Here is a 23,279-nt window from a genome sequence, read left to right on the forward strand (position 1 = left end):
TAGGAATGTTTCTTGGGCTCTCTCTTCCAGCTCTGTTTCCTCATCTGTAAAACAAAGGAAATGATTCCTACCTTAAAGGGTGTTGAAAGGGGACAATGTTGGCCAGTCATCTGGTGTAGATATTTTATTCATTAAGTGGTATAAACTTGGTGCTCACAGCTCCCAAGCTTCTCATGAGCTTATCTGAAAACAAGTGTGGCAAGGAGGAGACACTGGAAATCTGAATAATATGGAGAGAGGAGAGGAATAGAGGGAGGGGGTGAGGGATGGCCAGGGAGGAGAAAAAGGAGGCAAAGGAAGGAGACAGTTCAAATAATACAATGGCAACACATAGGGCTCAATCCCCAGCTCACCAGCATGTAGGAGGGAGGTGTGAGGAGCCGGGTGGGATGTGAGGGAAACACAGCTGTGCTTGGAGGTTTGTATTCTGTGGAAACTCACTATGATGTAAAGCTGCAACACATTAAGAAAAGTATAAATGCATGCATGTCGATAAAAATAACTAAATCTACTGCAAAATTCAAAATTTGAGTTTATTGAGAATTTTATGTTTTATATCTCTGATATAATGGTTTGGGCATTCAGAGGAAAGGTTGCCTACCATCTACAAGTGTTTTAAAACAACTCTGCTTGTAGATACTCAATAATTATTATATTTGAGCTGGGCGTGGTGGCACATGCTTGTAATTCCAGCGCTTGGGAGGCTGAGACAGGAGGATCGCACAGGTTTGAAGCCAGCCTCAGCTACTGAGTGAGGCTCTCAGCAACTTAGTGACACCCTGTTTCCAAATAAAGTATAAAATAGGTCTGGGGGTATAGCCCACAGGTAGAAAGCCTCTAGGTTCCAAACCCAGTACCACCCACAAAAAATTATTATATTTGTAATTATTTACAAATAATTTGTAGTTATTTATATCTGTAATTACTTACAAATACATTTAAATTATTTGTAAATTTGTAATTGTTTTAAGTTTTTAGATGCTCACTTTTCTTCCTTGTGTGAGATTCTCCCAGCCTGGAGCTGATTTTGTTTTAGCATCTTTAGGGCTGAAACAGATAACCACCACCAAACGTGAATTATGTGTGTTAAGACACCAATGGGTCAGGGAAGGCTTTTATACACACTCCTTCTCACATGTTCCCCCAGCCCTCCTTCCAACTTTGAGTACGACCTTCAGTTGTCAGGCTTAAATGCAGTCGTTTTATTTGGCTGTTGAAACTAATTTTAATAAGTGAAAGGCTCTAAGACTTATCACAGATGAGGTGTGAGCCTTTTCAGACATGTTGCCTTCAAATAGACTTTTGTAGCTTAATATATTTGTGGCATGCAACAGCTGTGTGTAGCTCCTAAAAAGTCTAATCCCCCACAGTGATTATTTGGCACAGAAAATAAGATGTGGGGGAAAAAAGCCCTTTAGGTTTAAACTGTATATACAAATGTGTATGTAGCCGTGAGACTCTAACAACAAATATACTGGTGCTACACTGTTTATTCTTTGTGTGGTGAAAAGTTGAAAGATTTATTATTTTTTGACAACATTATTTTTGAGGAGACAATTCTTTTCACACATGGGCTCAAGTGGTTCTGATACACTGTCTTAAATAAATTGGCAGCAACGCTGGTGGCTATTCACTTGCTACACAAATATCAAGCTGCTAAAGAAAAGAAGGAATGTTGGCGAATACAGTCCCCTTCCACAAAGAACAGCTTATGACTTTTAAGGTTGCATTAAGGCACTCCATGTGAAAACCTGAAATAACGATAGGTCCTTTGAGGACATGTTTTATTTCTGTGGGTTACAATACAGGGTTGTAGATGCGGATCTTCAGAGGAAGAGAGAATTGAAAGGGATTTTGCAGGGAAAGGTGGATGTCGAGATGGAACTTAAACAAGAGATGGTGTTTATGTAGACAGTAAACTGGGGGTGGATTAAATATTACATTTTTGGGGTACAGACTTTATATAGGCCACAGACTGCAAATTCATTGTAATTAAAAAATTACTAAAGTTTGATTTTCAGAGCAATTTTCGGTTACAGAAAAAGGAGCAGAAATTGTGGAGATTTCCCATATGTCCCTTTACTTGCACACATGCTCTACCACTGTGGATATCCTCACCAGAATGGCATATTGTTACATTTGATGAATATAATATAGACACATTGTCATCACCAAAGACCACAGTTTGCATTAGAGTTTACTCTTTGTATTATATGTTTTTATAAGTTTTGACAAATGTATATGGCACGTATCTACCATTAGTGCATCATGCTGAATGGTCTCCTTGCTCCAAAAATTCCTCTGTGCTCTATCTATTTATTCTTCCCTCCTCTTGGATCCTTGGAAGCCACTGATCTTTTTACTGAATTTTCCAAAATATGATGTAACTGGAATAATCAAATATGCAGCTTTTTTTTTAAATGGCTTCTTTTGCTTCAAAATGTTTTAGTTTTATTTTCCTCCATGTTTTTTCCTGTGGCTTGACAGCTCATTTCTTTTTAGTGCTGAATAATATTTCAAGGTCTGGATGCATTGCAATTTATCCATTCACTGGCTGAAAAAATATCTTGGTTGCTTTTAAGTTTGGGGCAATTATGAAAAAAGATACTATAAACATCTGTATATATGCAAATCTTCGGTTTATTTGAGTAAATATAAAAGAGTGCATTTACTTAATTGGATAATAAGTGTGTGTTTCGTTTTATAAGACATGGTAAAACCTGACAACTTCCAAAATATTTAAGTCATTTTATATCCCTAATGACAATGGATAAGAGTATCTGTGGCTTTACCATTTGGTACTGTCAGTGTTTTGGAAAATTTTTTTTTTTTTTTTTTTTAGGTGCTGGGGATGGAACCCAGGGTCATTCTACCTCAGAGCTACACCAGCCCCATTTTTTATTCTTTACTTTGAAACAAGTTCTCACGAAGGTGCAGAGGGCCTTGCTAAGTAGCTGAGGCTGGCTGCAAACAGCAATCCTCCTGTCTCAGCCTCCCAAGTACTAGGATTACAAGTGCACGCCCCCACACCCAGCTAGTGCTTTGGAAGTTGATTGTTCTGGTAAGTGTACAGTTGTAGTTCATTGTTGTTGTTTTCATGGTACTGGGCAGCAAACCCAAGGCCTTGGGCACGCTAGGCAGCAAGTACTGCACCACTGAACTACATCTCTAGCCTTATTGTTGTTTTAATTTGTAGTTCCCCCAAAATATTGACATTGAAAATCTTTTCATAAGCTTATTTTCTGTCCATTTATCTTATTTGATGAGGTGTCTGTTCAGGTCTTTTGTTTTTAAATTGGGTTGTTCATTTTCCTACTGTTGACTTCTAAGAGTTCTTTGCACATTTTGAATAATGGTTCTTTACCAAATGTGTCTTTTTCAAATATATTCCCCAGGCTATGGCTTGTCTTCTCATTCCCTTGATTTCTGTAGGGTATATGTTTTTAACTTTAATGAAGCCCATTATTTCTTTCATGGATTGTACCTAAAAAGTCATTGTCATACCCATGATCATTTAGATTTTTCTGCTTTGCTATTTTCTATGAGTTCCATAATTTTACATTTTACATTTATGTCTATGATCTGTTTTGAGTTAACTTTTATGAAGTATACAGGCTCTATGTCTATTTGGAATGTTAAACCAGGCTTGAAATACTGGTCATGATGTATGATTATTTTTACATATTTTTAGATTTTGATTTGTTAATTTTTCTGAGGATTTTTGCATGTTTGTCCATGAGAAATATTGTTTTTTCTCTCTCTCCATATATAAACATACATATATATGTTTGTTTATTTATTTATATATTATATTTATATATTATATATTATATTACATTTATATATATATTTGCAGTACTGGGCATGAAACCTGGGACATTCTACCTCTGAACCACACCCCCAGGCCTATTTTTTATTCTTTATTTTGAAACAGAGTCTCACTAAGTTGCGAAGGCCTCACTGAGTAGTAACTGAAGCTATCTGAGAACTTTGATCCTCCTAGCTCAGCCTCCCAAATGCCGGGACCATAGTGTGCGCCACCACGCCCAGCTTCTGTATTTTATTTTCTTGTAATATCTTAACTTGTTTTGGGTATAATACTGACCTCATAGAATGAGTTATAATGTATTCCTTCTGCTCCAGTTTTCTGGAGGAAATCATGGAGAATTTGTGTGATTTCTTTTCCAATTTTTGGTGTCATTTACCAATAAACCCATCTGGGCCTGAATCAGTTATTGATTCAGTTTTTTTTTTTAAGTAGATATATGCTACTGTAACTTTAATATTTTTTGGTGCCAAAAAATTTGCTCAATGAATATATGTTTACTTCTCAGCTATCAAATTTGTAAAGCAGAGATATGAAATGATCTTAGCCACGTGTGGTCGAATCCTTGACATCTCTTCTACGCTAGATGATTCTAAGCCATTCATGGCTATCACCTCCATCTTGTCAAGGTGAGCTGGTAGGCATGTGGCCCAATTCAGGCCAGTGAGATGTGAGGGGAGACTGCTCAGTAGGTAATTAGATTTTTTTTTTAAGTAGGAGGGAGAAGAGATGGTGTCTCTTCTTCCTCAGGATGTTGTCTTGTCTGGATATGAGTTTACAAATGCTGTGACCTAGTAGCTATGAAAAGAGCCAGTCTTAGGTTGTAGCTGATGTTGAGAATGAGAGTGAAGCAAAAAGAAAAATATATGGCCTTGGGATCCGGTATGGTAGTGCAGGCCTATCTTGGGAGGCTGAGTTAGGAGGGTTGAAGATTTGGAGCCAGCCTCTACAACTTAGCAAGGCTCTCAGCAACTTAACAAAACTGGAGGTGTAATTTGAAGGCAGAATGACCTTGGGTTCAATCCCTGGCAATACATAACACACGCACACGCACATGCACACGTGTACACACACACACACACACACACACACACACACACACACACACCATGATCTTGAGATAATTGGTAGATCGTGCCTCTATTGGCATTTAGTGAGTAGGGCCAAATATGCTAAATATCCTGTAATTCATTCCAGTATTAATGGGCACTGGGATTTGTTTCCAGTCATTATGATCAAGTTACACTTGACTCGTTTCTTGAGAGGATATGGGATATGTAACAGTTTCTCTAGGAAAATAAATGGCTTACAAACTCCTAATGATGAATATGTTTTATGTCATAACCTAGAAACATACATATTTATGTACATGTATAACTGTGATGAACAATTCACAAGACAATACTACTCTTTACTCTGTGTTACGAACACTGATCTATTAAAAACGCCACTTGCAACTCAGTGAAGTGATTTTGATTTTCAAAATCTGTTCATTATAAACATTTAATATAACAAAAATTGAACATAATTTTCATTTGCCTTGAATATAATGATGTTTTGAAAATTATAAGGTGGGGATTTCTAGCAACAGAGTCCGATTATGAAGCACTTGGTTCTATTACATAGAAAATGCCAAATAAAAGGTAGTTTTAGCTTAATAGTTGTTAACGTTTAACACATATCTATCTGAATTCAGAATATACAGGAATTCCCCAGATGATAGAAGAGATAGAGAGATAAAAGGAAGAGTGGTGAGCAGGTTCTGAAATCCTAAGGGCCCATCAGCTGCGTGTCCCAGTTATTGTCATGGAGGCTGAAGAGCCGGTAGCCAGAACAGGACTTAGGAGGAAGGAGAGGTGCTGAAACTGGTAGCCCCTCACCCTCTCCAGCAGACAAGCCACACGCGTACAGCTACTTAAGCCTCAGAGAAATTATTCTGAAAAAAAGCAAAAAAAAAAAAAAAAAGCAAGGATGTATGAAGTCTATGTCTGGATGAATAGAAAATTTGGATAAACAATCTTCAAAATAACTGTAGACCATTTCATTTCAGTGGCAAATTCATGACAGCTTGAGTGGGTCAAGCACTTCACAGACATTTGGTCAGACATTATTGCGCACACGCTCTGTGTGTGTGTGTGTGTGTGTGTGTGTGTGTGTGTGTGTTTGACTAAGATTAACTTTTGTTTAATTGTGGTACTGAGGACTCAATTCAGGAGATTCTACCCTCAAGCTACATCCTAAACCTTATTTATTTATTTATTTATTTATTGTTTTGAAACAGGGTCTCTTTAGGTTGCTGAGAGTCTTACTACATTGCTGAAGCTGTCCTCAAACCTGTGATCTTCCTGCCTCAGCCTCCCATGTACTGGAATTACAAGCTTGTGCCATCATGCCTGGTTTGAGATGAACATTTGCATTGTAGGCTGAGCAAAGCAGTTTGCCCTTCCTAATGTGAGTGGCATCTTTCACCACTGAGGACCTGATCAAAACAAAGGGCTGAGTGAGAGGAGGCTTTGCCTGCTGGAGTTGAGAGGCCAGTCTTTGGCCCTGGGACTGGAGCTTACGCTGAAGGCTGCCCTGGTTCTCAGGCCTGCAGACTCACATGGGCACCGTACCACCGGCTCTCTGATCTCCAGCTTGCCAACAGGAGCGCAGGACTTTTCAGACTTTGTAATTGCACGAGCCAATTCCTTATAGTAAATACTTTCATAGATGTAACATATGCATAATATTATGTACATATATTATTATATGGTTCTTTGGGTTCTGTTTCTCTGAAGTACCTGATGAATACACTCACACATGTTTAGGCTGAGGGGAATGAATGCAATTTCTCCCTTTTCCCTGGCAGACAGGGAGTGGGACTTGGGCTCAGTAAAGCCCATGCTCCCACTGAGGCTTGATGGGATCCTGAAGAGACCACAGCAAAGACCAAGAGTTAGTCAGTGGTGACTTGCAGTGATTGAAACAGTATCCAGAGCCCAGTGGTATGTGGCTGAGTGACCAGCTGTAGAGGAACCCAGTAGCCAACAATATGACATTCAGAGTGGACAATGCCAAGATAAATGACATCAGAAACAAATTCTGGCAGGTTCCTGGCCATAGCTTGTCTGTAGATTTCATATTTTCTGGAAGTTCTACTTAAGTTCACTGCCACTGATTTTTGTTTCCCTACAATCTGTGGGAATCCCTGAATAATGTAAGCAGGGGAATGATATGTTTTAAAGTATGTTTTCATTGGTGCAGTGTTATTATACATCATAGTGAGATTCAAGGTGATACTGATCCCCATGTATACATCACTTGATGTGTCCTCTGTGTATACCTATTCCTCCCAAAGAATGAGGCTATTGGTTTGTGCCACTATGTTCATAAAATGTTGGTCACTTCTGAAGACATTCCCTCCCTATGTTTACCCAATGGGATGCCTTTTGTTTTTGCAGCACTGGGGATGGAACCCAGGGGGCATTCTCCCTCTGAGCTGCACCCCCAGCCCTATTTTTTCTTTATTTTGAAACATGGTCTCACTAAGTGGCAGAAGGCCTCACTAAGCAGGCGAGACTGTCTGCGAAACGTGATTCTCCTGTCTCAGCCTCCCAAGTACTGGGATTACAAGCGTGCGCCACCACACCCAGCTCCAATGGGATGTTTTAAGAGAATTCTAAATTAAATTGCATTTTCCTCCGTGCTATTTTAGATCTGGGCCAGGTCTCTGCTGGGAAGAGCAGGTGCATCTCAAGGTGTGAATGAAGCAATATGATGAATACACTCCAGCTCCAAACTGTTCATCTTTTTTGCTGCCCACTGGCTCTCCTCTGGTTTATCTGAAAATCCCAAGTAGTAGTCTCTACGTGTCTGTGACCGTGTCAGGTGCCTTTGGCTTTGCCTATCCTCTAGCAGCAATGCATACTTGCGGAAGGGTCAGATGGACGCCAAACTCTATCCTGGCTCCATCGTGGACTACCTCTGTTACGGTAGGCAACTTAATTCCACTTAACTCCTCGTTTTCCTTATCCATCAAATGGACATAGCAAGAATATCGAATCATGGAAGTGTCACGAGGTGCAGGTGAGATGAGGCTCCTGCAGAGCTTCTCATAGCGCCTACCACGTGCAAAACATTTGTGTAGTAGGTATGATAGTAGTTAATGCCATGGAAATTGGGGGGCACATATGTAACAGGTTTGGGTTTGACTTGGTTAGGAAAAGTGTTGCATGGTCAACAGTTTAGACCAGGTTCCTTTTAAGAAGCTCTTAGGTGATCCTGCGGGCGGCGGGTGGAGCAAGAGGAGGCTGCAGCCCGGCTGGGGTCAGCCCTGCTGCCTCCGGTGCGAAGTCCCCAGCCGCTCCAGATGGGCTCCTGCAAAGTGCTGGCCATTGAGGCCTAAAAGCGAAGGCTGAAAAGAGAGAAACATTGGGGGAAAAGATCAAGCAGAAGACTGAGCCACTGATGTCAGTTAACTCTGAGAAGTCGCCCTCTTCAGAAAGGCTGGAGCCTCAACAAAGTGGTTTTCCACCTCCACCACCGCCACCACTGCCAGACCCCTCGCCCAGAGCCGGAGGAGGAGATCCTGGGGTCAGAGGGTGAGGATCGGGAGGGCCCTGCGGGTTATGCAAAGGTGGCTATCGTTCAGTGAACACTGTGGTCGGTATCACGTCATTACAAACCTAGGATGGGAGCCGGGCGTGGTGTCGTGTGCTTGTCATCCCAGCACTCGGGAGGCTGAGACAGGAGGATTGCGGTTTGCAGACAGTGTCAGCTACTTAGGACCTTTGCAGCTCAGTGAGACCCTGCTTCAAAGTAAAGAATAGAACGTTAGGGCTGGAGCTGGAGCTCGGAGGTAGAATGCTCCTGGGTTCCATCCCCAGACCCGCAACAACAACAACAACAACAACAACAACAACAACAACAAACAAACAAACAAAAAGAAAGCTAGGACAGGGCACTCCCCTATGGTCTGGCCGTGCTGGGATCTGCAGGGGAAAACTTTTGTTGCAATGAAAGTTGTAAAAGTGCCCAGTATTATACAGAAACAGCCTTGGATGAAATTAAATTGCTCAAATGTGTTTGAGAACGTGATCATGGTGACCCAAACAAAGACATGGTGGTCCAGCTCGTTGATTAATTCAAAATTTCAGAATAATGCAGCTGAGCCTTTCAGTTAATTGCTACTGCTGAGGATGATCTTTCTGCCAGTAACTGTCTCACATTGGGAAATGTGTCCACAAGCTATCCTTAACCGTGTTCCAGATGTGTGCATGGTCTTGGAAGTGCTTGGCTACCATCTCCTCAAGTGGATCCTTAAGTCCAGCTGTCGAGGCCTCCCAGTACATTGTGTTAAGAGTATCATTCGACAGGTCCTTCAAGTGTTAGATTATCTACATACTGACATAAAGCTGGAAAACATCCTGATGTATGTGGATGATACCTGTGTGAGAAGAATGGCAGCCGAAGCCACTGAGTGGCAGAGAGCAGGTGGTCCTCCTCCTTCAGGGTCTGCAGTAAGTATGGCTCCACAGCAAAAACCTATAGGAAAAGTATCTAAAAACAGGAAGAAAAAGCTCAAAAAGAAACAGAAGAGGCAGGCTGAATTATTGGGAAAACGCCTACAGGAGATAGAGGAATTGGAGCAAGAAGCTGAAAGGAAAATAATAGAGAAAACATTACCTCTGTTGTACTTTCCAATGAACAAGATGACAAGTACTGTCCAGAGTCAAAGCTAAAAGCAGTGGGATTAGAGGAAGCAGCTGAGGAAGAGACTGCAAAGGATAATGGTGAAGCTGAGAGCCAGGAAGAAAAAGAAGATGCTGAGAAAGAAAATGTTGAGAAAGATGAAGATGATGTTGAACAGGGATCCTACAGGGATAGTGTAACCCCAAACCAATGGACATATCGAGAATGGCCCATTCCTACTGGAACAGCAGCTAGAGGATGAGGAGGATGATGATGACTGCCCAAATCCTGAAGAATATAACTTTGATGAGCCCAGTGCAGAAAGGGATTACACATACAGCACCTCCTATGAACAATTCAATGGTGAATTGCCAAATGGACAACTTCAGATTCCAGGGGCACAGTTTCCAGAGTTTTCCCTTTCATTGTTCTCTAGGCCCTTAGAACCTGTGGCCTGCGGCTCAGTGCTTTCTTTCTTTTCATTTCTTTTTCTTTCTTTTTTTTTTTTTTTAAAGCCTACAGCACCCAGCATTCCCAGGCGGTCTCCCATCCAAGTACTAACCAGGCCTGACCCTGCTTAGCTTCTAAGATCAGATGAGATCGGGCGCATTCAGGGTGGTACGGCCCTAGACTGGCTCAGTGCTTTCTGAGGGATCACCACTTACAGAGCAAGAGGAAAGCGGTCCATCCCACGACAGAAGCAGAACAGCTTCAGCCTCCAGTACTGGGGATTTTCCAAAAACAAAAACCCAGGCGGCCGACTTGTTGGTGAGCCCCCTGGATCCATGGAATGCAGATAAAATTAGAGTAAAAATTGCTCACCTGGAAAATGCTTGTTGGGTGTATAAACGCTTCACAGAAGACATCCAGACACGTCAGTATAGATACATAGAGGTTTTAATAGGAGCAGGCTAGAGCACACCTGCAGACATTTGGAGTACAGCGTGCATGGCATTTGAGCTGGCAAAAGGAGATTATTTGAACCGCATTCCGGAGAAGACTATTCCAGAGATGAAGACCACAGAACCCACATCATAGAGCTACTAGGCAGTATCCCAAGGCATTTTGCTCTATCTGGAAAATATTTTTCAATTGCAGAGATCACATAGCATTGATCATTGAACTACTGGAGAAAGTCCCTCGAAAATACGCTATGTTGGAGAAATATTCCAAGGAGTTTTTCACCAGAAAAGAACTACGGCACATCACCAAGCCGAAGCCCCGGAGCCTCTTTGATATCCTTGTGGAAAAATATGGCCGGCCCCATGAAGACGCGGCACAGTTTACAGATTTCCTGATCCCAATGTTAGAAATGGTTCCAGTAAAGAGAACCTCCACGGGTGAATTCTTCGGCAGCCTTGGTTGAATTCTTAGCAAAGTCTACAGATTGTGAGGTAGCAAATGTTTTCGAGTACATTGCACCTAAACGGTGACTCTCATTCTTTAACAGGATTACAAGTGAGCTGGCTTCACCCTCAGACCTTTATTTTGCTTTGAGGTACTGCTGTTTGACATTTTGCTTTTTGCACACTATGATCCTGGGGAAGGGTAGTCTTTGTCTTCAGCTAAATAGTTTACTGACCATTTTCTTCTAGAAACAATCACATGTCTCTAATCTTTGTTTCTTGTGTTGTGTGACATTCAAATGTCATTTTTTTTTAAAGAAAAATACTTTCCCTTTTGTGTTTTGGCAGTTTTAGTAACTATTTATGAAGAAATATTTTAGCTGAGTACTATATAATTTGCAATCTTAAGAAATTATCAAATTGGAACCAAGAAATAGCAAGGAAATGTACAATTTTACCTTCTGGCAAAGGGGCATCATTCCTGTATTATAGTGTATGTAAATACACCCTTGTAAATGTTAATTTCCATTAAGTATGGGATGGGGACTGAGATTTCCAGAAAAGCTACCAAGTCCTGAGTGCTTTGCAGCCTAAGTTGCATGTAGCAGACTTTCACTGCTCCAAGAAGTCTTTCAAACTCTTCATTCCCTAACAGCCCATTTGTATTGGATTTTAAAATGAAGTGGCTCACGGTTACAAGATGTCACTCCCTATGTGGCACTTTAAGAGAAGAACAGACATGCTTCTCATTCTAAAATATACATTATAATTTGGCAATTCCATTTGTATTTTTGCATATTTTTAAAAGTACTTTTAAAGAAAAAGTGATTTCTCTTTGAAAATGTGATGGCCCAGGACCGTGTAGTGTTGGCTCCTCCAACCACTGTAAGTTACATAGTTTAAATTGGACAGGAGAAACATGTTCAGTGTGTGGAATGGAAATATATATATTTGGAAAAGCATGATTGTATTTCTCTAAAACACAAGGTATGGTCTATACAATTTGCAGTGCAGTGAGCAGAATAGTTCTCACAGCTCAAAAGTAACAGTGATCACGTGCATTCCTTAGGCAGCTTTATGTGTGTGGCTACAACAAATTAACTAGCTTTTTCATTGTCTTTCCATGAATGAGAAAATGATTTTCTCTTTGCAGGTTGCACAGTTTATTCATTTCCTTAAAATTAATTGTAGACTCCAGGACACAAACCATAAGTAGGCAATACAATTTTAGAATGTATTATATAGAGGTATATTGATCCTCTTGTAGATGTCAGTGGATTAAATGTCTTTTTATTTTAAATTTTACATTTGTTAAGGTACCTTGTTTTTCTTGACTTCATCAATTAACATTTATATATATGCCTTTGCAACAACTAAGTTGTGAAAAGCTAACAGGTGTAACAATAATCCATTGTTTGAGGTGCTTGCAGTTGTCTTAAAAATTAAAGTGTTTTTTTTTTCCAGAAAGAAAAAGCAACTCTTAGGCTATAAGTGCCTTTTGGTTTATCAGTTCAATCTCACATTTTGTAAAACATATGAACATATACCCCCATCTTATGATAGATACCCTTTTTCTTTTTTGTGGTACTGAAGATGGAACCCGGCAGCATTCTACCTCTGAGCTCCACCCTCAGCCCTATTTTATTCTTTTATTTTCACTAAGCTGCTGAGGCTGGCTACAAACCTGCCCAAGATAAAAACATTTTAATCAATGTTAATTTCTTTTTTTTTTGTGAGGCTTCTTTAGGCAGGGAAAGTTTTTTCCATCATTTTATTATTAAAGTTTTAACTCTCAAAGATACTGATAAAATAGTTTAGCTTACATTTTATGTCCTTCACCTAGATTCAACAGTCACTTTTTGTCATATTTACATGACATTTCTCTATCTTTATAGGTAAATATATAAATTTTCTCTTTTATTTTGGCTGAAACATTTCAAAGTTTACAGCTATTGCAATGAATCATCTTTAAGTTCTCAGTATGGATCTCCTACACAATCATAATCCTTAGTCATACTGTCATACTGAAGAAAATTAACACAAATTCTCTGATATCTTCCAAAACTCAGTCCATTTTGTGGCTGATTTTTCAAATCAGGATCAATAATATTTTGGGGTTGCATTTGGCATTTGGCACAATCCTGTGTGTGTGTGTGTGTGTGTGTGTGTGTGTGAGAGAGAGAGAGAGAGAGAGAGAGAGAGAGAGAGAGAGAGAGAGAGAGAAGAGAAGAGGATAGGATGAGAATGTTTATTTTGAAACAAGGTATCACTTAGTTTCTGAGAGCCTTGCTAAGTTGCTGAGGCTGGCTTTGAACCTGTGATACTCTTGTCTCAAGTCTCTCAAGTACTAGGACTACAGGTATGTGCCACCTTTTTATGCTCTCCTTTTTGTCTTTTTAATGTAGACCTTTCTCCTTTTTATGACACTGACTTTTTCAAGTCTTGTAGAATGTTTCCATTGTAGATGTAATCCTGGATGGTGGTGATTAGTCTGCTTCTCCATCTTCTTTATTACTTATAAACTGATGGTCAGGTCTTGATTCTGTGCTCAGTTCAGTTTCAACCTTTCCGGAAAACTGCATCTCAGTGACACTATGCACTTCATATTGCATTGCTGGGGGGCTCATTTTAGGTTGTCCCTTTTTGAAATCATTAAGTAATGGGTGTGTGTAGCATAGTATTTTGGCACTGTGGAAGAAAAAAACAAGTTTATCTCTATCATCGTTGACCTCAAGATTTTATCATGCCTGATGATTCTTGTCTTAATTGGTTATAAAGTAGGGTTATAAAAGAGTGATCTGATCTCTCTACATTTATTAGCTGGTTTTATTTCTCTATCTATCAAGAGATCCACAAATTTAACAATACAAAACCATTAAATTCAATAATAAGCAAAATTGACAATGTGATCCAGTGCTACATTTCATACTTTTTCCTTTCACGAGTAAAGTCAACACATTTTACTCACACATATCTAGTTATTGAAAAATTCATAACCTCTGTGACTGCCAGGCATGGTGGCATACATTAGTATTTGGGAGGCTGAGACAAGAGGATTATAGGTCTGAGACCAGGCTCGGCGATCTAGAGAGACCCTGTTTCAAAATATAAAAAGGGGTTAGGGGTGTAGCTTTGGAGGCAGAATACCTTTGGGTTCAATCCCCAGCACCAAAACAAACAAACAGGTGGCGCACACTTGTAATCCCCGCGCTTGGGAAGCTGAGACAGGAGGATCGTGCAGGTTCGAAGCCAGCCTCAGCTACTTAGTGAGACCCTGTTTCCAAATAAAATATAAAATGGGTCTGGGAGTATATCCCAGAGGTAGAAAGCCTCTGGGTTCCACCCCCAGTACCACAAAAAAATAAAAATAAAAACAAATAAAAAACCCAAATAACCTTTGTGGCTGTGCAGTGGCTAGTAGATAAACTACTTTGATGTGAACTGGTTCTATGGACGCAGTGTGTTGTTCACTGGTGTGAGTGAGGGTATTAGCAGATAAGAAAAAAATTGTGGTTAGAAGACATAGTCTGCCTAAAATTCAAGGACCCAGAGATCAGTGTCAGAGCTTCTGGGAGGTGTAGTGGGATGTGGCACAGGGAAGTCACCGACAACAGATCCCTGTATGATTTAAATCAGATCAGCAGGAATTGTGTGAGTGTGCATTCTGGGTGTGAGACTTTGTAGCATTCATTTTTGCTCTTTACTTCTTCAAAGATCAGTCATTCATTTGTTTCTTTGTGTCATTGATAAGTTGGGTCCTGCACTCATGTGACTTTGTGTCACATGACCTCTGCAGGGCAAGGGAGGGGCTGAAACCACCCCCCCCCCGCGAGAATTGGGCGTTCCCGCGAGTAAACCCCCATCTCGCGAGATGCATACCTTGAAAAGGAGAGCCCGTGTCCTCAAGCTTCGGACAGGCGCGCGGGCCCCATGGTGCCTCGCCCTGATCCCCGGGAGAGCCGTGCCATTAAAACTTTACACGCCATGTGTACCTGACCTCTCTCGTGTTTTTCACACTCCGCCGTACTCACATTATTTTTATTTTACTCACATTAATTTTTTATTTTACTTATCAGTCATCACTCAAGGAAACTAACTGCACACGATTACTGCAGCCAGAGAAGAGCCCCCTCCCCCAAGACCCCTCTTCCCAGTGAAGAGCCCTCCAGAGAAGAGCCCCGCTGTGCGCCCTGGCCTCTGGAGAGCTAGCTCAGGAGCGCTGTCATCCTGGCACCTCCCCTTCTTGGGGCAGAATTCAGCTGTCTCTTTCAAGCATGTTTATTTGCCTATTAGCTTTCTTGTGCTAATTCTCATGGGGTTTTGGTTGTCATTTGCTTTCCTGAGCTGTTCTTAACAGCTTCCAGTAATGAGGACTGTTTGAAGGGATAATTTTCAAACTACTTCTGGCACATTAAATAAATTTTTTTTTGTCCAAGTTCATACTCTCTTTTGAGGCAATTACTTCTGTGAAGTTTTCTTTCCCCTAATTCGTTTTCAGCAGAATTTTAGTCCTACCGTGGTTGAAGAGCATAATTTGGGTTCAAAACTTAACTCCACAGGTGTGTGGAGCTGTGGCCACATCTCTCTTGATATTTACTGTCTTTATTTATAAAGTGGAAATAAAAATATCTAGTCCATGGAGTTATTGATAAGTCTATATAAGGTAGCATAAGTTTCATTGAGCCCAGCACTAAGTAGATGATCGCTATGATTATGGTATTATTATTATTATTATTAGTAGTAGTAGTAGTAGTAGTAGTGGTAGTAGAGCCACATCCCCAGCCATATTTTATTTTGAAACAGGATCTTACTAAGTTGCTGAGGAGGTCTTAAACCTCCAGTCCTCCTGTCATAGCCTCCCAAATATGGGGATAATAGGTGTGCACCACCACACCTGGCACAATGATAACATTTGGCACCTAAAGTTAACACCATTGCATTTATTTCCTCTTAGCAAGCTGTTAAAGTAAACCCCAAGAGATTTTCTTGCTTCGGTTACTTCTTGTTTCAGTTTGGTATATATATTCATCCAGCTCATAGCTCCTCTTCAGTAATTTTCTCCCTCCAACATGTCCAGTTCCTTATGGAATGAACATCACACTCCCCAGGCTAGTTTTCTAGGACCCCTGCCAAGCAAACTAGATAGCTTGCTCTTCTTCAAAGCCACCCCATGTAGTTCTGCACACTTGTCAGACTGTCTCTTCTACCCGAAGACTCTTTATTCTGGTTCCCAAACTTCTCGTGCCTTTACTGTCAACCCATAGTTCTTTTGTGCCCAGCTTAAAGCCACCTCCATTGAAAAACCTTTCCTAAGCCCTAACAGCACTTAGGATTGTTTTCTTCAGATTCCCTTGGCCCTTCCCGGGCAGTTAGACTTGAGAGCAATCAGCCCTTTGATACTGTGTTACCGTGGTCATGTGCACTGTTCCTCTGGTTTCTCTCCCCAGACTCTCAGGGTAGCCCACAGTTCTCAAGTGTTCCTCAGAGTTTCTCCGAGGATCAGCAGGAACTCACAGACACATCTGCCCTTCCTCTCTGCTTTGCAATATGTTTCTCAGCGCTGCCATGATGGGCGGTGGAATCCACAGCTGCCAATCCCTTCGCTTCTTCCTCCTGCGGGAGAAGCAAGCGGGTGTGGCTCTGCTCCCCCAGACTCCAGAAGCCTCCTAGGCCCCCCACCGCTGTCAAACGCAGATGAGTGCCTCTCCTTACTCGCAGTTATATCTAGCCTTCAGCACCTGTGAAGTTTTAGCTCTTTTCCTTAACAGCTTTCCCAGCTTCACAGTGATGGGAATAAGTCCAAAGTTCTGGAAGGCTGGGCCAGCAGATAAACTGTTACTGTAAACACCATGCTGCGGTGCTTGTCCACACCTTCCCCTGACAGCTGAGGCCTGGTTACTTATTAAATCTGCTGGGCCCGCTGCTTCCCCAAGAGAGCGTGTGATTGTCAGCAAGATCCTAAGAGCCACTTCAAACACCAACAAAAGCCATAGCCAGTCCTCTGGGTTGCCTGGTTTGCCAGACTTTTCTAGCTACACTTGAACCTCAGCTTCATGTACACTGAGGTCCTGCAGGACCTCGCTGTTGCCTACCTCAGGGGAGCTGCCTGAACTGTCCCCTTTGGGGGGGCCCATGCGCTCTGCGCCTAAACACAGGGGAAATCAGCTAAAACAAGAACATCTAAGCTGGGTGTGATGGCTCAAGCCTGTAGTCCCAGTACTCGGAAGGTTGAGACAGGATGATCACAGGTTTGAGGCCAGGTTTAGCAATGTAGTGAGGCTCTCAGCAACTTAATGAGAACTTGCTTCAAAATAAAAAATTAAATCAGTCTGAGAGTATAGCTCAGAAATAGAATGCCCCAGGTTCAGTCCCCAGCATCACACACACACACACACACACACACACACACACACACACACACACACTACACACATGCATGCACACATGCACACACACTAATAATAATAATATAATCTGATATTTATTGAGTAAATAATTTCTAGATTTAGTTTGTTTAATCATCATTAGTACTCTATAAGGAGACGTGATCATTTCTGCATGTGGCCTGTCATCTTCCGTCCGCTCCTGTCTCAGCCCTTCCGCACTTGCTCTCTCTCTGTTCCAGGGGCTGGGCCCACATGACCTCCCTCAGCAGGTTTCTTTCCTCTGTGTTTTCTGTGGATCTGCCCCCCGTGTGGGAGATCAGAGAGAGAGGAGAGAGGTTTGGGAGCTAACCATTCCCTGGCCCTTCATTGTGCTTTGCCTAGTTATGACTGAGACCCTGTCCTGAAGTCACAGATTTCTCATGACGCCTTTCTTCTTAGGATCTCTTAATCTCTCTCCCTTTCCCTTCATTCTAGAGGGGGTAATAGTCTTCTACTACCAGCTCAGGGTCTTTCAACCATGCTCTGTGTTTCCCCTGCACTCACACCTCTCCTTCGTAAATGATCAACTTTCTAAAGCCTACTCAGATGATATTATTTCAAATAAGTTATCCTTATCTCTTTGAACCTTTGAGTGCAAATCATGTTACTGAGGTAACCAAGAGCTACAGAAGGTAAGAAAGCTGTTGCAGATCACTGTGCTAAAGACGCCCATATGAGGTTTCGTTTCCAAGACCAGGGCTTTACCATGTTGCACACACAGATGAAATGCAATTGAATGCTGGAAGGCTAGATGCATGGTGGATAAGGACATTGTTATTGCAACTGTGAAGGTCTGGGCTCCCAAACTGGCTCCATAACCTAGTTACAGTATAATCTGGGGCAATTTATTTTACCTCTTTAAGCTTCAGTTGCTAGATTTGTGCAATGAAGATGTTACCTACCTTAGAGTTAGTATAAGGCTAAAGTGAATGTGCTATTTTAGGTGAAGTGCTAGTATACTACCTGGCACATAATAAATACTTAATAAAAGCCAGATTGATGGCCCACAACTTTAACCTCAGTACTTGGGAGATGAGAATTGGAAGATTGCAGGTTCCAGGCCAGCCTCATCAATTTATCAAGACTCTCAGCATCTTAGTGAAACCTGTTTCAAAAAAAAACAAAACAAAACAAAACAAAAAAAAACAAGAAAAGAAAAGAAAAAAGGGGGTGGCTTCTAATGTAGATCAGAGGTAGAATCCCTTTGGGTTCTATCTCTAGTACTACCACCACCACAACCATCACTAATAAAACTTCTCCCAAATCAAACAACCCCCCCAAAAAAACAACTCTTAATAAGATAAATTATTAAAGGGATTATTTGGAACTATGGAGAACATGATAAGAGAAGTTCCAGGGCAAGCCTCAAATGTATGAATATTTTTTAAGTCTCAGATCCTGTCAAACTTGCTATTTTCCCATCAACCAAGGAAGTCCCAAGGTTAAACCCAAAGTCTTTGGAAGAGGGAGTGTCCCAATGGTGTAGATATAAAGGGGATTACTATGGGTCCTTTTAAAAACAATCTACCACAAGGACATCTTTTATTCAAATGCTAATAATGCTAATAATAATAATAAAGATAGCAGAAATAGTAACTGAAGGTAATAGAACACTGCACTGGATGGTTTGAACAGACACTGCTTCAAAGTTAACAGGTCCGACTTGGTGTTTCTTCTCTTGACTCGAGCACTTATCTCCTTGCCTTGGCGCTGGGGCTCCACTGAGTTTGCAGACACCCCTCCCCCCCAGCAATGTGTCCTGAGAAAACAGAAGTCAGTGTGCTCTATTCTGAGCCTTCTTCCCAAATGAAAATTTGTTGGTGCTAGCCACTGCTTTCTGTAGTGACTGCTTAGCTGTCCTAGTGAAGCAGATTGATGGGGAACGGGAGGGAAAGCCAGGGTGCTTCCTAACACCCTTGGCTGCACTCTTAAAAAGTCTATCTTTTCAAGAAGGACAACTTTGCAGTATTATATTTCCATGACAGCTTCACAACTTGAACTAAAACTGTTTAAGAAGTTGTCAGTGAGTGAAAAATAAGCCTTTGCTCTGAGCTCTGTAGAGAGATGGGGAATGCCAAATAAATAATGAATACCTTTTATGGGTACAAATATTCCAGGTATACCTCCAATTTGTGGCCAAAGCTTGTAACATGTATGATATGCATGGACTCCCGCCTCAGAGTCTATAAACACAGCACAGAATGGTGCCCACATTCACTAGTTTGGGGTCAGTACAGAAGATAGCTTATCTACTTTTGTTCTATGGAGAAGTTTTTATCTTCACATATCATAGCAGTGTCCAATGTTTACCTCTTGAGTATAAAACCCAATAGGACTTAAGTATCATTATGTAATATTATTGATTAAAATTTATTAGTGAAACCACATTTTTACATAAAAATGTAAATTTAGAATAGTAGCTGCATTCTAAATTAATATTCTTAAATCCTTACTAATGTGGTCTATGAGGACTATATCAATTAGTGTTTGCTGTGTAATGAACCCTCCAAAATTAAGTGGCTTAAATTCACAACCATCGTATTAATTTTTCTGTGAGCCAGCAATTTGGGTTGAGCCCTGCTGGCTGGGTTTCTGTTCCTGACTGTGCTGACCAGGCCCATCACATGTCTGCAGTCAGTGAGGAGCTGGTAGTTGGCCGCCTGTTGGCGGGGACAGTGGTGATGACTGGGTCAGACTGGGCTGATCCTCAGGGTGGTAATCACAATGTACCCAAGAGCAGCAGGGGTGGGTAAGCCCCGTGCATGGGAACTCTCCAAGCCTCAGCCTGTGCTACGTTTGCTGTTGTCCCATTGACCAAGCACGTGGCATGGTTTAGCCGAGTTGTGAGAGGCAATTTCTAAAATCAGGGATATAGGAAGGGAATTATTACAGGCACTTTTGCAGTATACCACAATTAGAGTTCTCCAATTGTGATGTATTGGCAGTAAAACAATACTTTTATATTTATATAGTCTTCTAAAAAAGAAGACTTACTGAAATATAACAATTATACTTAGAAAATACATGAAGGCATTTAATGCTATTATTTAAATTAAATATTGTGCTGAGCTCTTACATTATCACTATCAGTAATATTTAATTTTAATAATCACTTAATGATAAAGGTCATTACTATCATCTCCATTTTACACATAAGACAGAGACTTAGAGAACTTTAGGTTGTGCATGATGTTACCATAGCTGGAAAGCATAACATTTAGGGAGCTCTAAAGATATACTAAGAAGATTTTTGACTTCCGGGAAGATGGCGACGGAGGAAAGCGGCACTTACAAGTCCCGCTAACAATTCAACTCTACTACCTCAAAACCAGCGCCTTTCAGAGCCAGAAAACACCACAGCAAAGAAATAAAAACGGTAAATACAAGGGACAGAGAAAAAGGGCTGGAAAAACAAGACACCGGAAAAAAACCAGCCCGAAGTGCCGTGCCCGCGCAGGGCGGAGCGGCCGGAGCAGCCAGAGCCGAGGCGCGGAACGGCCGGAGCGGCCCGAGTGGCCAGACCCGCGGTACAGAGCAGCTGGAGTTGCGGTTCCGAGCAGCTGAGCAGAGCAGCCAGAGCAGCCGAGCGGAGCGGCCAGAACAGCCGGAGCAGTCAGAGCTGCAGCGCGGATTGGCTGGAGCGGCGGCGCGGAGTGGCCGGAGCCGCGGAATTGAGCGGCCGGAGCAGCCGGAGCGGAGTGGCCAGAACAGCCGGAGCAGCCAGAGCCGCGTCGCGGAACGGCCGGAGCGGCCGGAGTGGCCAGACCCACGGTGCAGAGCAGCCAGAGCCACGGTGCAGAGCGGCCGGAGCAGCCGGAGCGGCCAGAACCGTGGTGCGGAGCAGCCAGAGCCACGGCGCAGAGCGGCCGGAGCGGCGCGGCCTGTATCTCCCCTAGCAGCACCAGGCTCCAGAGAGGAGGGAGACTCAAAACAGAGCTCAAATCCAGAGAGGAGGTACTCTGGCCTCGCGGCCTAGGATGCAGAAGCAGCGTCTTACTGCTGGCGGCAGCGGCGAGTTCACCGGATGGCCCTAGACCAACCCACTCAACCAGCCACCAGGCGCCTGAGAGGAGGGGTGGACAGCGAGCCGAGGTGAGAAGGTGCTGAACAGCTGGGCGGCAGTCAGCAGTTTTGTTGGTGCAGGGAACATCTAAAGCTCCCAAGGGCTGGGCACAGCACAACTGGCAAGGACTCAGAGCAGAGTTCAAAACCAGAGAAGAAATACGCCGCATCACGGCCGAGGGCGTGGCAGTGGTGCCATATTGCCAGTGGCGGCAGCAGCGAATCCACCGAGTTCACTACAGCTCCATCAGCGCACTCAACAACCGTGAGTCAAATTGCGGCCCCTAGAGGAGAAATCCCAGTACTGCACTCCCAGGGACTTGCGCATATAGTCTCCCTGGGTCGGAGATTTTAGCAGTGCAGCCCAGTGGGGGAGTGGCAGTGGCAGAGATATCATACCATAGTCACAACTCCCCACTGGAGAACGCCCAACTTGGCACCCCCCACGGTCTAAGCAGCCTTGATTGACTCCCTGGGTCTGAGACTTTGTGATACAACACAGTAAAGGAGTAGTGGTGACTGAGATACCATAGACTAGAGATCCAGAGCATCTTAAGTGAACTCGTAGTGACTCAGGGAAGAACCCAGACAAGGCACAAACTTCCAAAATCATGGGAAAGAGAAATAACAATGGAGCAGTGAATGCCAACAACACCACAACATCAGAATCTGATAACACAGAAACCCAAAGATCTCTAGAAGATCAAATTAGGAAAATAACTTTAGAAATAATAGAGGACTTTCGAAAAGAATTTAGAGAGAGTCAAAAAGAGATAAAGGATGCAATTAATGAAGTAAAGGCCTCAATTCAAAGTATAAACAACAGATTAGACCACATGGAGAATGGAATCTCGCTTCTTGAAGATAATCATTCTAAAAATGAACGCATAGTTTCTAATTTAGAAAAAAAAAACCTGACAGCAGGAATCTGACATTGAAGAAATATGGGCCCATTTCAAGAGAGCTAACCTAAGAATAATTGGAATAGAGGAGGGAAAAGAAGGTGAAACCAAAGGGATCAACAATCTCTTCAAGGAAGTAATAGCAGAAAATTTTCCAAACATAGAGCAAGAGGTCGATACACAGGTCCAGGAAACTTATAGAACTCCCTTTAGACAGGATCAGAGAAGAGGATCCCCACGCCACATAATTGTCAAAATGACTAATGTGGAAGCCAAGGAGAGAATCTTAAAGGCAACAAAAACAAAAGGCCATGTGACATACAGAGGCAAACCAATTAGAATCACTCCAGACTTCCCAAACCAAGTTATGAAAACCAGAAGGGCTTGGAGTAACATATTCCAAACTCTGAAAGAAAACAACTTCCAGCCAAAAATTTCCTACCCAGCAAAACTATTCATCAAATTAGATGGGGAAATAAGAAGCTTCCATGACAAACAGCAACTGAAGGAATTTATGTCTTCAAAACCAGCGCTAGAGAAAATACTCAAGGAGATTAACTGCAAAGAGGAAATGGGTAATTCACGCCAGAACCAAAGAAACAAGAATTCCCATCCAGCAGACAACTAAGCAAAGAAGAATAAACAGTATCTCAAACAGAAATAAGATCTTAACATGTTGGGAATTAAAAATTATCTCTCTATAATCACACTGAATGTAAACGGCCTCAACTCCCCAATAAAAAGACATAAAGTGGCAAAATGGATTAAAAACCAGAATCCATCCATCTGCTGCTTACAAGAAACACACCTCACAAGTAAAGATAGGAACAAACTCAAGGTAAAGGGCTGGAGCAAGGTAATCCATGCTAATGGTACTCGAAGACAAGCAGGAGTAGCAACTATGATATCAGACAAGTTAGACTTCAAACCCAAACTTATTAGAAGAGACAAAGAAGGTCACATTTTACTGGTAAAAGGAATAGTCCAGCAAGAGGAAATAACAATAATCAACATCTATGCCCCAAACATAGGGGCAGCTACTTTC

General features: G+C 42.0%; 1 pseudogene across 1 annotated transcript; it reads left to right on the top strand.

The window, feature by feature from the left end:
* Positions 1 to 8,275: 8,275 nt before the first annotated feature.
* On the top strand, positions 8,276 to 10,873 carry LOC308262719 (SRSF protein kinase 2-like; annotated as a pseudogene). The gene is made up of 5 exons: positions 8,276 to 8,521; positions 8,768 to 8,986; positions 9,077 to 9,963; positions 10,139 to 10,549; positions 10,609 to 10,873. The product of its transcript is annotated as an SRSF protein kinase 2-like (transcript).
* The last annotated feature ends 12,406 nt before the right edge of the window (positions 10,874 to 23,279 follow it).

The sequence above is a fragment of the Muscardinus avellanarius genome (assembly GCF_963383645.1).
Source record: "Muscardinus avellanarius genome assembly, chromosome: 4".
Classification (NCBI taxonomy): Eukaryota; Metazoa; Chordata; class Mammalia; order Rodentia; family Gliridae; genus Muscardinus; species Muscardinus avellanarius.